Source organism: Mesoplodon bidens, assembly GCF_964165515.1.
Source record: "Mesoplodon bidens genome assembly, chromosome: 1".
Lineage (NCBI taxonomy): Eukaryota > Metazoa > Chordata > Mammalia > Artiodactyla > Ziphiidae > Mesoplodon > Mesoplodon bidens.
This window is the reverse complement of record NC_138176.1, coordinates 184,193,198-184,208,134: the sequence shown is the minus strand read 5'-3', so window position 1 is coordinate 184,208,134 and position 14,937 is coordinate 184,193,198. Positions and strand designations below refer to the sequence as shown.

Here is a 14,937-nt window from a genome sequence, read left to right as displayed (position 1 = left end):
TGGAAAAAGGTGACCCCTCTGCGTCCACCCCGTCCCTGGCTTCTACACAACTGAAGTTACCAACTCCAGAGCTACGCTCTTTCCACAAAATCACACTGAGTCCCTAAGTACACCAATCTCCCTCCCAGGCAGCTCAGGTCCGGTTACAGGTGCACTGGTCCAGGGGAAATAAGCTTCTAGCGGTGGCTGATTCAGACATGCATTAAGTGACATTAAAAACTTCAACCATTCTGACAGCTTCAAGCACTCAAGAAAACCCTTCAATTTACTTTCAGCCCAGTGGCAAAAAATAAATGACACTCTTCCAGATACAGGAAGGAGCCCTGAGAAGCTCACAGTGGAGGATGCATACCCGTTACAATTATGGAAATTCTGTAACTACCATGATGAACATATTGAAAAGGGCGTGGCACAGGACTTGGTTTCCTTCTCCATCATCTGGACGGGCTTCTCGGGGCTACTTTGCTCTCCCTCACACAGCTCCTAGCACAGGTTCTGCACTCCCTGCACCTTCTCAAGATTCTCCTGAAGGAGACTGGGACTAAGGTAGTTATCATACATTTAAAGCTGGATGATTTATGCTGTTTCATTAGATGGTGCTGACTGCCTCCACAACTTTGAATGCATTCCGTGGGTATTGGAGATCATTCGTGAAACCTTTCTTTCCCAGGAAAACAGAGGTCAGCTATGGTCTTTCAATTAAACACCACAGTTATGGTATGGGATTCCAGAAACTAGATCTTGAAAGCCTTTCTGAAAATGAGACTCCTGGCGTCTGGCTATGTTGCCAATGAGCTTTATACTCGAGATACTGAATTTTGGGTGAGAAAATGAGCCTCAAATTTCCATTTTTTAATAAAGAAGAAAAAGCCTTGCACAGGATCATCTGGTCACTATTTTTAAAAAGACTGGTTTTCGTTATCCTCCTATGTGTGTTACCCAATGAGGACAGTGAGGTCTTTTAATAATCAGAGACTGAGACTCCATTTCCAAATCCCTAAGTCACTACAGAGGCAGGGAAATGTAACTCCATAGATGTTGTGATTTTAATGGAATGTTTTATGAACAATATAATATCTGAGGGCCTCGTTAGCTCTACAATTCTGATTCTGTGGAACAAGACTGGAAGCCACAACACTGCCTGAATACCACGGTGGCAGCTGCAGGTTTTAGGTCAACGGGACAGAGAACAGATGTCTAGTCTATGAATAGTCTCCTTGAAACCTGCCAGCAGTGACTAGGAGACTCAAGAGTGGGCTCTTATCCTTGAGCAGGATGGTCTGGCCGACAGTGCACCAAACAGCTTGGGGAGCAGCCCTGGTAGCTTGGCAAGGCCTCCTGACAGCACCCCGTGGCCCCAGGGCTACCACCTGCCCCTTCCTCTCCAAAGACCTCAAAGGTTCAGACAGCAGGTATTTTTAGGGTGTTTACCACATCTGCCAAGACTGGGGGAGGAAGATTTGAAAGGAGTCTGGGTTATATTTAGAACTCCTTCCATCACAGCTGCACAGGGGCTGCTGTGCAGCCAGCGAGGAGAAGCCATCACAGCAGCCTCTTTCCTGATGCACCACGGCCTTGAACAGTCAGCGAGCAGCACAAAAGGGGACGAGGCAAGTTAGAACCATCGTCCTGCCCTCCCTCTCCTCTTTGCCACAATAATTCTTTTAATTTCCAGCGGGGTGGGTGGGGAGGAGAGTGGTTTATTGCTCTGGATTCTGGACTGTTGTTGGGTTTTTAGGTTCAGATATCCACCCAGGAGCCAATCCGGGGAAAGAATCAGAGTTAGTAATTATAGCTCTCATCCCAGAACCCAATGCTCAGCATCTCATATTCTCACCATTTCCAAAACATGAGGAACCACCCACATACCCACCAAGTATTTTTATACCCACTGAAAACCACATACAAAATAAAGGGTTATAAAACAGTTTGGTCTTGAAATTTTTTTTAATTTAAATTTATGTCTTCAGAGTCTCTCTCTTCTTTGTCATATAAAATATGTCAATTTTATAATGCCATTTAAAAATTCCATAATCTGAGCCTATTTCTCTGCCCAGCAGTAAAGGAATCCTTTACTGGGCTATGGGGAAAGGGGAAATAGGAAGTTCCTCCTTTGGTTCATGAACAGGCTTAAAACTGAAAGCACTGCAGGATGTGTGAGGGGAGCTCTATCTCACACACAGCAGCTAAAATGAACTCCTACACCCCAGCACTTCATGGCACCACGCTTATGGCTTCATGCCTTAGATGTCTCTATCCGAAGAATGTGGGCGGGGCTCTTGAGTCTACAGGCATGATCTCAGGGAGTCTCAGATAGTCTCATGTCTTTACCGCCATCACACACCTAGCAATGACTCTCAGAATTTTCTAAGTACTGAACTCTGTCTGCATTCCAGTTCTGAATTTCTACCAAAGGGGCAGTTCTCCCGGGTTGTCCTTTCTGTCCCTCAAATTGTTCTTCAAGAAACTTGAAATCATCTTCTTCTATTGCAAACCCACCCCTACTCCAGGGTTCCCTGTTTCTGTTAGTGACCTTTATCTGTACCTGAGACCCACCTGCCTGCATCAATTCCAAACTGTTATCAATGCCACATCCTCCTCCTCTTTATGCTAATTCAACAGGCTTCCAACTGTCACCTTGCCTCCATCCCACCCCCTCTAATCTTCCCTCACTCTACCTTGCTGCCAAAGGCATCTTGGTACTCAAAGGCCCTCAGTCCAAACTTGGCCTGCCAGCTCAGGAGCCTCCATGGGCTAAACTCAAATCTCTATTCCCACTCCTCCCAGGGAGCACCTTCCACTGCAGTTAAATGGAATTACTTACAGTTCCTGGGAGAAAACCCCAGGGTTCTCCTCATCAGACTTTACTCATACTATTTCCTCTATCTGGAAGGACCTTACAGCCAGTGTTTACATATCCAAACCTTCCAGATCCCACAGAAATTCTATCTCCAGGCTTGTCTTTACTATGAAATCTCAGGGAGAATTTCAGTAACCATTCCCCCTACCAATAAAAGGAAAATAATAATTGGATAAAAGTAGCTCAAGCTACTTGGTATTCCACCATCATCATCATAACAGCTAACTAACATTTAGGGATCAAGGTTCCAGAAAAGCCCTAAATATGAATGAATTAGTTTATCTTAACAATTCTATGAAGTAGTTACTATTGTTACCTAATCTCAACTGACAGATGAGAAAACAGAGGCCCAGAAGTTTAGTAAGTTGCCCAAGGTCACACAGCCAATAAGGTGAGAAGCTGCAATGTGGACCCAGGAGGTCAGGTGCCAGAGTCCAGAGTCCTCACACTTAGTCACTGTTACCACATGATGATCTAAGTTCCTAGGTAGCCCCAGACAATACAGTAATTGTAGCTGCTATTGAAATCCAATATATTAAACTAGAAAGAAAAAAATGTTCTCTAAAATCATAATTCGTTGGCAACCATAAGAGGTGGAAGTTGAGAATTAAAACTGGCAAAGTAGCTCTAAGTATATTTTCACTGGTCCCGTCAATGCTGAGACTTTGATTTTTGCATCTATGGCACATGAAGCCAATAATAAAAGGTTTCATTTGGACCATTTTTGAGATGCAAGTGCCACCTTGGAGCCTCTAAGTAAGTAACTATAAGACCTTAATTGATTTAGTCCTCCACTTGCTAATCTATCTAGGGAGGGGTTGTACTTGCATGATTTTTAGGCCCACTCCATCTTGAAATGGGCAATGACTAAATTCTATAGTATAAAATAAAATAACCAGTCTTTAACTTGACAGTCTCATTTTTCTCTTTCCAGATCATCTTCACATGAACACAATTATTTATTTGTTCATTCAAAAAAACACCTCACTGCACAAAGCGCTAAGGGAGCAAAAATACATTACTTTTGTTATTCATTGATAAACACTCTGCCTGCCCTTCAGAGGTTTACAATGTAGCAGTAGAGACAGGACACAAGTAAATGTAATACTATTAAGGATAAAAGTGATAAATACCATCACTTTAACTGTGGGATGACAAAGGGGAAACAGGTAGCTTTTGGCTAGGGAAAGTCAGGGGGGCATCTTTCAGGAAGGCTGGAGCTCTCCAAATCTACCAGGGAAAAGAAGTCCAGCTTGCAGAAGCCTTCCAGATAAATGTTACCTATACACAAAGGGTCACTTTATTATGAATGTGTACTTTGAAGATTATAATCGACAAGTTTTTCAGAAGCGGTCTAGCTGACTTCATTATGGAAATAATTATAAAACAAATTATATAAGAATGTGTGCCAACACCTACATTCTGAGTGCTGCTTTAAAATATGTTCCACAATTCCAAATCTTGCTTAACCACAAGTAGGATGGAAAAAGGCTTGGACTCAGACAGCCATGGGTTTGGTTCCCTACCTTTTGTCCTCCATCAGTAAAAATGGAGGACTTGGCAGGGTGGCTGGGAGGAACTAAGGAAATGGTACGTATGGGAGGGCCAGCATTTAACAGGTCTTCAGGAAACCTGGGTTTCCTTTCCCTAAATTAGGTGGGAGGAAGACAGCTGTCATTTTAAAATGAGGAGCCCTCCTATTGCTGCTGGGAGCAGGGGGAGAAACTGTGGATGGGCAAAGCCCGCAGACTAACCAGGGAGGAAGAATCACTCACGGAGGAACAAAGAGGAAAAAAAGAACATGGAGGGCTTCCCTGGTGGCGCAATGGTTGAGAGTCCGCCTGCCGATGCAGGGGACACGGGTTCGTGCCCCAGTCCGGGAAGATCCCACATGCCACGGAGCGGCTAGGCCCGTGAGCCATGGCCGCTGGGCCTGCGCGTCCGGAACCTGTGCTCCACAACGGGAGAGACCACAACAGTGAGAGGCCGGCATACCGCAAAAAAAAAAAAAAAAACATGGACGAGAGAATGGCGACTCTAGTGTGAAGAAAATCCACCCTAAATTGGAAGCTCATTTACAAGGCTGAGGGGAAAGCCACAGAATTCCATTCCTGTTTGCAGGCATCCACATCCTCCACGGCTGGAAACCATTAAGGATTCCTCATCTTCACTCTTCCTTCTATTTTAGTCCAGCCCAGAGCCTCCTGAAATTAACAAACTGGCTGTGCACAGATGGATTCTATTCACCATACTCAAAGTGATAACCCAGTTCTTTCCTTTGAAAACTGAAGGCTTCAGTAGATGTGGTTAGTAGGTAGTCTACAGCTGCTGACCCTCATCAGTCAGGGGGAGGTGGAGACCATGTTACCAAGGTGACATGTTTTCACGTATGTTGAAAACAATTAGACTTCATTTTTTTTACCTTTTTAAGACAGACATTACAATTTAAGTTTAGAAAGATTCTGCCTCTTTAAAATTTAAATTATTATTTTTTAAATTTAACAGGTAACTACTTTTATGTATTACAGAGCTGGAAATTACACTCTTCTCAAAGCCTCATTTTATGGAGAATGAATTACATTGATCCAAGTCACTTAATCTCCGGGCTTAGGTTTCCTCATCTGTAAAATGAGATTTAAACAAATGACCTCTAAGCAAAGTCTTTGGTTCTAAGGCTAATTCTAAGATTTCTTGCATTTGGAAATCAGAGATGCATAAATCTAAATCTGTCATTTTGCTTGAGGAAAGCCAACACAGGGTAAAAACTTCTTGGCAGTGATTTTCTATTGCCAGATCCAAGATGGCTCAGTTTTTACATGACCCTTGAAAGGGAGTTCCTGTCATTTACGCTGGTTAACTCCAATCAGAATAGAAATCTGTGTGTGTACCTCGTGTCTTCCACATGAACTTTTCACTTCTGCTTGCTTAACTATAATAATTTGACTTAGTTTTAAAACAAAAGTTACGTACCCACTCCCTACTACTGTCCTGCTTAAAAACTATTTTTTTCTTCAGCTATATCTGCAGTCTTCAAGAAATTTTTTGAAAAGTGGATTTATAGCCTCAAAACAAAGTGTAGAAAATTCTTCTATGTAAGTTAATCATCTCTTCAAGAAGAAAAGCAAATTTTTCATGCTTTCATTCATTCAACAAATATTTATTGAACACCAACACGTGCCAGATACTGTGATAAATGCTAAGGAGATGATGGTGAGAAAGCAAAGCATTGCTAACTCATGGAACGCATAGTCTAGTGGGACAGACAGATGTTAATCAAGCAATCCAAACGTATAATCACAAGCTATCCAAAGTACAGAATTCGATGCAACCTTATAACTCATGTGATTCTTGCAGTAGATCCACCAGCTTATAGGATATAAAAACATGTATTAGTCTGCAGCACTGTTTGATATTAATTTAGTAGACAGCTCCTATGTACAATTGATGTGCAAGTTGTATGTATTCAGATGAAAACAAAGTCTTTTTGACCAGCATTGCCTGATGGGAGGAGGTAGAAATAATTAAGACTCAAGTCCTAAGAAAATGAATGTCCAATTTAAAATAGAGCTGAGGTGGAACCATGGGGCATATTCCCTTTACTCTCTGTCTTTTCCCATAAAGGAGATGTCCACTTAGAGAAGAGGAGTGGTACATATCCCTTCATCATCTTAGACAGAGTCTTTGTTTTTGAGGCTCTGTTTTAGTAATAGATGCCAGCCAGCTGGAGACAGGCAAAGAGAAGAACATGCTTTTCCTCACACAAAATCACTGATTGAGCACCAGCCACTTCTCAGTATTTAGAGAAATCCTGGCCTCACAAACTGTCCAAGAAGTAAGCTCATCCCAAGTGCCCGATTGTTCATTTTTGTAAATACATACACTTATCTAAATACATTCTAGAGAGTATTCAACTGGTTTCATATTCTCTTTTAAAGAAGGAAAAGTTGGTGGGAAGATGGGACACGCCCTTAGTTCTCATGCAAAAAGGAAAACACTGGTATGCAAAGTATCAACCCAAACCACAACTACGAAGCCTGCACAGGGATGTTTTCAAGGCTAGGCATTGCTAACGCCACTTCCATAATATAAAACATCTGAAGCATCTCACTACCAATGAGGACTGCGTTCTTTAAGAATGACTTGGACAACATCTGCTACTCTGCTTGTCATCTATACCATGAAATCCCAAGGTCAGAGCCAAGAAAGCCCCCAAGGAAACTGTCTCACACAAGCAGCAGAATAGTAAGAGCCAGGAAGAAGAGAGAACTCAGGAGGAAAACCATATGAGGAAAGAGCTTGAGTGCAGCCCAGCTGGAAGCTGGGACTGAGAAAAAAAGGCACCCAGGGGCAAGTCCCCAAGTCACAGAGCCAGGAATGTCAGCTCTATCAAAACCAGAAGCCACTCTTGAAACACCACCAAATAACCAGGAAAGATCTTGATTAATATTAAGTAACTGCTCCAATATTAAGTGCCATCTCTAAGCAACTTTCTCCAAAAGACTCCCAGCAGAGGGACAGATTTTGCTTTTCTAGATTCTTGCAAAAATAACATGGTGTAGGGGGTTTCTTTGGGGATGGTAGGATTACAGGGAAATTTTACTTTCTGTTATGTTTCTGTAATATCTGAATTAATTATCCAAAAAAAAACCCTCACACTTTTATAATAGAAAATGAGATTTTAAAAATCAGGAAATGGATCGTATTCAGATTTTGTCCAGTGAGGGAAAGGGGTGCCAGTTATCTGCGTAATATAAAAAGACACCGAAACGGTAAGATAAGTCGTGCTGATATGTTAGGGTGAATTCTTTCATACTACCCGCAGACAATATAATCTAAGAAAACCAAAACTTCAACATTTTTTCTGGTTAAAAGTTGTAGCAAAGGGAGCTCAGCTCGGTGCTCTGTGATGACCTAGATGGGTGGGATTGGGGGGCTGGGGTGGGAGGGAGGTCCAGTTGGGGGGGATATATGTATATATCCTGATTCATGTAGCTGATTCACTTCATTGTACAGCAGAAACTAACACAACATTGTAAAGCAACTATACTCCAAATAAATTTTTAAAAAAAGTTGTGTCAGGACCACAGGAAATTTACTCGTGACTTTATATTAAAGGACAGCCTCAACTTCAATTTAAATAAATAAATAAAAACCAGGAAATGTGAATAACAATAATAAATAATAAAAATATTTTCAAAGTAGCTAAGCCTGCAATTTTACTGCAGCTAATAGGTGGGTGGTAAGATAAAATATGTGTAATTATTTCTTTTCTAATAACAGAACAAAGTTACATAGAAAGCGACAAGAGTAAGCAAAAAAGCAGAATAGTACAGTAGAAGGTACCTGACGCATGAAGTCAGGAGACACGGGGCAACTCTGCCATTGCTTAGCTGTAATGACCTGGGGTAACTCATTTAACTTCTCAGCCTCAGTTTTATCAACTTTTTTTTTTAATTGTAGTTGATTTACAATGTTGTGTTAGTTTCAGGCATACTGCACAGTGATTCAATTTATATATATGTATATATATTCTTTTCAGGATTCTTTTCCGTTATAGATTATAAAATATTGAGTAGAGTTCCCTGTGCTATACAGGAGGTCCTTGTTGGTTATCTACTTTATATACAGTCGTGTGTATACATTAATCCCAAACTCCTCATTTGTCCCTCCCTCCCTCCCGTTCCCCTTTGTCACTCCCCCCCCTTTCCCCTTTGGTCACCATAAATTTGTTTTCTCTGTCTGTGGGTCTATTTCTATTTTGTAAATAAGTTAATTCGTATCTTTTTTTTTTGGGGGGTTTGGTTTGGCTTGTTTGTTTTAGATTCTACATATAAGCAATATGATATGATATTTGTCTTTCTCTGTCTGGCTTACTTCACTTAATTATGATAATCTCTAGGTCCATCCATGTTGCTGCAAATGGCATTATTTTGTTCTTTTTTTCATGGCTGAGTAACATTCCATTGTATATATATATATATACCACATCTTCTTTATCCATTCCTCTGTTGATGGACATTTAGGTTGCTTCCATGTTTTGGCTATTGTAAACGGTCCTGCAATGACCATCAGGGTGCATGTATCTTTTCGAATTATGGTTTTCTCCAGACATAAGCCCAGGAGTGGGATTGCAGGATCATATGGTAGGTCTATTTTTAGTTTTTTAAGGAACCTCCATACTGTTCTGCATAGTGGCTGTATCAGTCTTGTCAACTTTAAAATAAACTAGCTCACCAAGCTGTTGCAAGAATGAACATAATTCTCTCTCCTCAGCTCTTTTGACACATTTTTGCTTGGATGACCCCATCCCTGCCCATGACAACCCCAAGCTAACAACTCCCTGGTTATAACCAGCTGCCCGCCTCCAGGCTTAGGGGTGCCTGGGCATCCATGGTCCAGGCACCCCTAAGCCAACATCTCCAATAGAACGCACCCTATCCCCCATTCTCAATTCAAATCTGTCCTTCCTCTGATTTTCTTATGTCAAATGGCAACAATATCTACTTCAAGTTATTAGTGGCCTCTAGAATAACATCAATTCGTATGCATATTGCTAAAAACATGCATAAATTTATAGGCCTCCGCCCTCTTGCAGAAGAAAAAAGTCCACTGGTTAATCATCTTAAACCCTCCGCTACCCTCCGAATTAGACGGCGAAGGTTTCCTGAAGCCTGTCAGTCTCAAGTTAGATTTTTCTCCTGTGCCCAGATGTTAATAACCACCCATCACCCCTTTTCTGGCTGAAACTTGCCCACCCAGCACTCATAACTGACAAAAGTGCATCCAGTCTACCAGCTGATTTCTATTTCTGAGCCTGGAAATCCACGACTTGCATGTCCCTCTTTTCCTACCACCACCCCTATTACACTTCACCCAGATTTGTATCCCGTGTGAGGTTTCACAGAAATTGTTATCTTCCAACCTCATCTTTCTCAGATAAGGAGACAGGTCCAGCGGCTGATGGGTCTTCCCCACGCACAGGGCCACGTGGAGAGACAGAGATGAGGCACCCAGCGCCCTGGCGCCTGGTCCAGCCCGCCCTCCATTAAGCCTGGGCCAGCCGCAAGGTGAAAATTCACACTGTTGCTGACTGAAGCCTGACACCAAAGGGCTGAGGACACAGTCCTGCCTCTGCTCCTCCACCCGCCTTTCTGTCTTCTCTACAGCCTCCCCTCACAGAAAACAGTCACTGCCCACACTTCCTCCAAGATCTTGCTGCTTTGTCTGGGATTAGAGTCTCACCTTTGTCCAGTTAGATATCAGATCTCTCACAATTAGGAAATACACTGTTTAAAAACAGTCCTCAGAAACGGGTATCTGAAGTGAACAAAATCCCAGCTGCTGCCCACAACCCTGGATCCTGGGGAGGTGGGGGGAAGGATAGGCAGGATGGGGGAGGTATTGGCTTATTAGTAAAATAGTCTTGCAGCCAATAACTACTAAGTGTGACAATCCCAAAATTGTAAAAAGTGGCAGCACTTTTTTTTCTTACAGACAGAATGCTTTTTGCTAGAAGTCCATGTAAATTCTCAAAGGCTAAATCTAACTGGATGCCAAGAATTAATAACAACAACAGCAAAAGACATTTTCTTACATTTCTAAAGATCAGTCTTTCTAGTGGAGTCAAAGTGACTAATGCCTGTGAGAGCCTAATGTTACAAAGTGCTGATCAACAAAGTCTCATGTTTGGGAATAACAAGGCCCACATGTGCATTCCAGGGACTCTCACAAATTCTGCAGGCTCAGAGGAGGACGGGTGGGAGGGGGAGGGGGATTGACAGATAGGCAAGAAGTATTTAGAGAGGCACATTCCGATTAGAAACACATGCTACAGCTGTTCTCTCACACCACTCAACATCACCGAGACAGAGAGAAGCCCTTCACTCAGCAAACACCAAGGAAAGCTAATGAAAAAACCACGGAGGAGAGTCACTAATCATTTCAAAACCCTCAGCTTTCCAGTGGGACCCCAAATAACTCAGTGCCATCTCCAACATATCACCTATCTTGCAGCGGAGAAGACCACCCAAATCCTCACAGCTGTGTGGCTCCTTTTTTGTGCCTTCTGCCCTGCCTTTACCGTGCAGCACATCTTTCAGACAAGCTTTCTCAAAACAGTAGTGAATAGGAGGTCAAAGACAATTAAGGGGCCCATATCAGTTGGAAGATTTGTTCTCAACTTTTTATGTACGGTTCTCCTCCTGATATTCACACGTCAATTCCTCAGTGCTTCCTATCTGAGAAATATTGTGTCTCAGTTCATGTACCTCTATTCACTGAAAGCATTCATCAGCAAAAAGTGAAATATGGATGGGACACTTCCTTCCTTTGCCACCATTTCTATCACCGGATATAAATTAGCCACTTCCGTTTTGAAAGATATTATTTATTTCTGTCCCTTTCTGAAGATGGAAGGGGCTTTCAGTTACTGTAATGACCACATAATGGCAGTCTCTGAGAAAGAAGAAAAAAATCCAAACCAGCTCTGTAGCAGTCATCAACAAAAGCACCAGGGATTTCTCCTCCCAAAGCATCTTCAGTTGCTCAGCCCGGCTGATACAGTGCAGGAATTCATTTCTAGCACCTGAAAATTGAGGGGCTATACCAACAATGACCAAAGACATGGTAAATATGTTCTTAGGAAATAAACATACAAATTAACATTTGATATCAGTCTGCAAATATTACTAAACAATCCTGGCCAAAATTCTCAAGCCTTCCAAAAATAAAATAGCACTGCATCTTAACCTCAGCCCTGGATGAAAAGCGATCAGGATGGAATAGAGGTTGTCTGCATACACTTGGGGTATGTCTTAGTTTCTTATTGCCATGCAACAAATTACCAAAAAACTTGGTGGCTGGAAACACCTATTCATTAGCTCTCGGTTCTGTAACTCAGAACTCTGGGTATGGCATGGCTGGGTTCTCTGCCCACGATATCACTGAAATCAAGGCACTGGCCAGGCTGAGAAGCTCTGGAGGAAATTCCACTTCCAATCTCATTCAGGTGGGCAGAATTCATTCCTTGCAGCTGTAGGAGTGAGAGCCTCCTCTCCTTGCTGACTGTCAGCCAGAGGCTGTGCTCAGCTCCAAAACGTCACCCACAGTTACTAGCCATATGGCCACCTATCTCCAAAGGCAACAGAAAATCCCTTCTGTCCCTCTCATATTTCAAATCACCTTCTTTAGAAAGAGTCCAGTCCCTTTTCAGGGACTGATTGGATCAGATCTCCCCAGGATAATCTTCATATCATAGAGGAAACTGTGCCATAACATAATCAAAGGGGTGACTAACCCGTTGTACTCACAAGTTCTGAGGGTTATACGGGGCATGCACACAAGAGGCTGGGGTCATGGGGCCACCTTAGGATTCTGCCAACCACATGTGCCTTATAATATTCCTATGTTCTCCCAGGTAACTTTAGGATAGAATAAAATAATGAATATTAGCGAGTTTCCCTAACTAAAAACAAAACACAACTAAGTCTCTGGGGGCGGGGGAGGGGAGGGAGGAGACAGAAATTCGTAAACCGTTGTAAACTAGATCTCTATCAGGTTACCAAGGCATTTCCACCCTCTCTTAACCAAAAGTGATAAGGCGGTTAACGACAAACTAGGTGGAGTGTCACTTTGCCTTTGGAGGAAGTCTTCCAACAATGAAAGTAAACCTTGCAAACATTTAGGTGGCTGCTATCTAAGAATTCTAGGAGATGCAGAAGCTTTTTAAGGAACTTAAGCATTATTAGGGAGGAAAGTCATTGAGACAAAACAGAAGATGACTGCAAACTGTTTGATGATGAAGTATAGTACAAAGTTTATCAGTGTGAGACAAGGGGCAGCAACATGGACCATGGCAAAAAACTAAGACTTTCTCTGAGGGGGTCAGACCTCACCTAGCTCATGATAAGGGGAAATCAATTTGTATAGCTACAGAGGAGGAATGGAGATGGGAGGAGAGAAAGAAGTAGAGTCTGTTAGGGGAGGCAACAGGAAAGGAAAGAGGTCCAAAAGGGCATGGAAATCAATGAACTGGAAAAACCAAAGAATAATTCAGTGTAGAGGATATAAGACTTTAAATAAAACTGGTTCACGTTTCAGTTTACTGGAAATATCCCTTAAAGTGAAGCATTACAAAGACACATATAAGCAACACATACCTAAACACATACCCAGGATCTGTCACTGGGTGTCACAGTGTTGAGGGAGGAAGTCAAGGAACAATCACTGGGCGGTCACATCATGAAAGATTTTTCTGTTTCCTACCACCCAGTGCACTTAGGAACAGATCTTCCCACCAGAGCAGCAGCCCAAGGGATCTTGGGTATAGAACTGCCTTCTAGCCAATGTTTTAACCTAGATTACCAGCCTGGGCAACCATCCAAATGGTAAGCTATTTGATGCAAATGTCCTTCAGAGCATTTAAAAAAACAAAAAAACAAAAAATATATCTTGCAGAAAACCTAATAGTTTGACTCCATTAATTATGGCTACAATTTCTGCCATTCTAATCAAACTGAAGCTTTCCTATTTCTTCCTACTCTCTTTCTCAAAAAAGAGAGGAAGCCAGGGCTTCCCTGGTGGCGCAGTGGTTGAGAGTCCGCCTGCCGATGCAGGGGACATGGGTTCGTGCCCCGGTCCGGGAAGATCCCACATGCTGCGGAGCGGCTAGGCCCGTGAGCCACGGCCACTGAGCCTGCGCGTCCGGAGCCTGTGCTCCACAACGGGAGAGGCCACAACACTGAGAGGTCCGTGTACCGCAAAAAAAAAAAAAAAAAAAAAAAAATGGAGCCAGTTAACCCCTAAAAATATAAATACTCCAGCAGAAGAGACAACTTTCTGCCTTCTAGTAGCACATCATAGAAGTGTCCATCTAGCTCTAAGAAAAAGTTGGTGTAGGGGTTTTCTCACACATATTGCTGTACTTAGGAAAGCAGACCCAAGAGGCTACGTTACAATTTTCCGCTACTCTCAAAAGTTTCCTGTTGTTGGATGATTTTAGATGCTGGCTTTCTTGTCTTGATCAGCCAATGCAAAACAAACCTTCTCACATGCTGTCACAGAAGAATGTTCCCACAGTCCCCTCCGCCCCCTCTACTGCCTCTTAAAGAGGCATTTTCATTATCATCATGTTATTTCTAAACAATCAAGTAGGACCCAAGTCGGATACTGGGAAACCTCTACTACATACAACAATCTGTTACAAAATCCCATCAGCTTTCAAAACTAGATGACAGAATATTTGCAATAGCAGAGGTTACACTTTCATGCATCTCGTTCCCACAAAGCACAAAGGAGTTGGGTTGGCAGCCCAGACTTCTCACTGAGATGGAGTCCAGTCTCAGCTCTATGCTCCTAGATTAATAGATTAAGAGTTGTGGGATATGTGAATGAGAATATGTTTCTGACAGTCTTTGATAGCATGATTACAGGAAAGCATTAAGCTGAAATCGAAACTTGAAAGATTATAGCTTGGCAAGAGATCCTCGCTATAATTCATACATTCTGTAGGAAGGAGAAACTAAGAAAGTTAAATGAGACCCAGGGTGAAAGAAAGAACAGAATTAGCAAAAGTCTTAGTCACTGATCCAAGCTGCCACCATTAACCTCTTCCAAAGCCTTAATGGTTCATTAGAATAATTATTATTCATGTAGTGAAAATGAAAGGCAGTCAGGGAAGATAAGTGATAATTACACTGGCAAAACAAGAAAAGCAACTTTGGCCATTTGGATTTGAGAAAGATCTAAGCCTCAAATTCCTCCTGCATAGAGAGGGTCAGACCATATATCTTACTGTAATCGTGGCTACACAGAGTTAAATCCCTTTGGCCACAATTGCACCAACTGTACATACTTAGGTTGGTTATTACCAGGAGTGGGTTTCGCCCAATGTGGCAGCTGCGACCACCAATGTAAGGAAATAAGGCCTGGCAGCTCTCCCCCCGGATTCCTCCTCAGTCCAATTTCCTACTCTTGAGCCCAGATATTAGTAATTCGGAAGACAGTGTGACAGCCACAAGTCATCTGGCTGCTAGCATGCCCAAATACTCGAGGAATAACCACTGTAAAACCAGTTCTAT

General features: G+C 42.4%; 1 protein-coding gene across 5 annotated transcripts in view; it reads right to left on the bottom strand.

Annotated features, from left to right (window-relative positions):
* SEPTIN11 (septin 11) overlaps positions 1-14,937 on the bottom strand; it is a 104,503-nt gene that overhangs the window by 61,898 nt on the left and 27,668 nt on the right. The window lies entirely within an intron of this gene.